The sequence below is a fragment of the Gadus chalcogrammus genome, chromosome 12 (genome assembly GCF_026213295.1).
Source record: "Gadus chalcogrammus isolate NIFS_2021 chromosome 12, NIFS_Gcha_1.0, whole genome shotgun sequence".
NCBI lineage: Eukaryota > Metazoa > Chordata > Actinopteri > Gadiformes > Gadidae > Gadus > Gadus chalcogrammus.
Window position 1 is genome coordinate 9,678,549 of NC_079423.1, and position 2,500 is coordinate 9,681,048.

General features: G+C 44.5%; 1 non-coding gene across 1 annotated transcript; it reads left to right on the forward strand.

Annotated features, from left to right (window-relative positions):
• Window positions 1-2,355: 2,355 nt before the first annotated feature.
• On the forward strand, window positions 2,356-2,474 carry LOC130395356 (5S ribosomal RNA). The gene has a single exon (XR_008898422.1). It is a non-coding gene; the product is annotated as a 5S ribosomal RNA (ribosomal RNA).
• The last annotated feature ends 26 nt before the right edge of the window (window positions 2,475-2,500 follow it).

Below are 2,500 nucleotides of genomic sequence, written 5' to 3' on the forward strand. Positions count from 1 at the left end.
TAACATCACACGCACACGCAGTGTATTTCAGATAATTAATGAATTCAGATGTCACAATGATCGTTTACATGGATAAGGAGTCCTACTGAATCAATTACTGCCGTTTATATCTAACTAATGATTGTTTTTGTAAAAGTGTAACGTCGAGCCTCAGCAGCTTTCTCACTCCTTATGTGCTACTGTATAAAACCTGGTTTTGCGCCAGCACTAATTGCTTACGGCCATACCACCCTGAAAACGCCCGTTCTCGTCTGATCTCGGTAGCTAAGCAGGGTTGGGCCTGGGCCCCGTTTCCCGATAACGATGGATCTTCGCTCGTACGATCATTCTCCCGATGGATCTTGCGATCCATCGATAATTTCTTTGGAGCGTTTCCCGAAACTCCTCTTAACGTGAACGCGCATTCGCTGCACTCACGACGTCGTAGGATTGTAACTGTCTACTGACACGGTGCTGAAATGGGCTCCGTAGGAGGGGGAGACGCAGGAATGTCGCAGGAAAATTGTGTTAAAAAGGGTTAAAATATATCCCCATCAAGGACAACAGCAGAGTAGCCTACGAAAAAAATAGACAATTATATGAATGCTAAAGACATTAAAACACAATTGATTAGGCTTAAACCGACATATATCATTCCTAATCCTGAATGCACTGTGCGTTTCACGGCATTTACCCCCCTGAAATAATTCCATATGACAAAAAATTAAAAATAGCTTGTGTGACAACTACATTTATCTTAATGGGCTGATTTCTGAAACGCTTTGCGCAGCAAAAAGAGCCGACTTAATCTGATTCCGCATAAGGGTTTCCTTGATTGATAATTTGATTGGCTATAAAAGCCCCTCCGGAAATAGGGTAAGGTATGTATTGATGAGGAATACAACGAAGCCCACCGTCTGGCCCGGTGCATCGTTGAGCGCACGATCGGGAGGTGGAAGTTGCGCTTGATGCCTTCACAAGTCAGGCGGAGGGCTCCAGTTTTCGCCGGCCAAGTCATGCGCCTTGATATGTGTGACGGCTATGTTGCACAACATTGCAGCTAAGGCTGGGGTGGCATTGCTTGAACCGGAGGACGCTGAGGACGATGACGACGAGGAAGATCGGTGTGAGGACGGCCTCCCTCATAACTACGCGGCTGGTTTTCATGCGCGTCGAAGAGTGATTGAGACTTTTTTTTAACCCCCTCCACCCTCCCACATGTCACTAAACATTCCCGTCAACGTGACCAATCCCCACCATATCCCAGCCTTTTGCCTGCTCCTTTGCTTGTTTTTTATAATTTTATTTATTTCTTTATTTTTTATTTTTTTTAATTGTTTTAATTTAATTTTTTTTTTACATTATTTTATGCTACGTTTTATGAGTAGCCTATGTCAGTCTGCACAAATCCCCCCACTTTCTCTCACACATTTTGAGTGCCCTGCCTGCGCAAACATTTTCTGGACTGTCCCGTTTTATTTTGGCCATTTTAACATCTTTATTAATAAATGAATTAATAATCTTTATTAATTACCAAACTAAGAACATAAAGGCGCAATGCGTTTTAATTAAACGCATCCAATAGACGGAATGTCCGATGGTGTCGCCACTGAGGCTATAGCTGACGATGCTCTTAGCGTCCTACGAGTACCTCCGAGCACCCCTGGAGTACTCGTTAGCTACGAGCGTTTTCAAGACGTTCGTTCCCCACGATGCTTTCGGGAAACGCGGTGAAAACTCTACGATGCCCTTTCGACGCACTTCACGATCCACTTAGGCTAACGACGCTTTCGGGAAACGGGGCCCTGGTTAGTACTTGGATGAGAGACCGCCTGGGAATACCTGGTGCAGTAAGCTTTTTCTTTTTCAACTCGAGCTCATTGCCTCCGTGGCCTACCGTGACCTGATGTTTACTGCCAACCGCTTTGGAGGATTTAAGCAACATACAAAGACTGACAACGTCTCTCAAAACTATTTTTGTGAAACACGAGGACAGTATAGTGATACTGCCAGCAGGGAGCACCAGAGAGCTGAAACGACAGTTGTACATTTCTTAAACTTTCACCAACACAAACACGCACGCTCACTTCAGATCATGGGAGGACGTCAAAAAATCACCACCCATTCTCTGACCCTTTAACCGTTAACCTTGGTTCAAACATTTAACATCACACGCACACGCAGTGTATTGCAGATAATTAATGAATTCAGATGTCACAATGATCGTTTACATGGATAAGGAGTCCTACTGAATCAATTACTGCCGTTTATATCTAACTAATGATTGTTTTTGTAAAAGTGTAACGTCGAGCCTCAGCAGCTTTCTCACTCCTTATGTGCTACTGTATAAAACCTGGTTTTGCGCCAGCACTAATTGCTTACGGGCATACCACCCTGAACACGCCCGATCTCGTCTGATCTCGGAAGCTAAGCAGGGTCGGGCCTGCTTAGTAATTGGATGGGAGACCGCCTGGGAATACCAGGTGCTGTAAGCTTTTTCTTTTTCAACTCGAGCTCATTG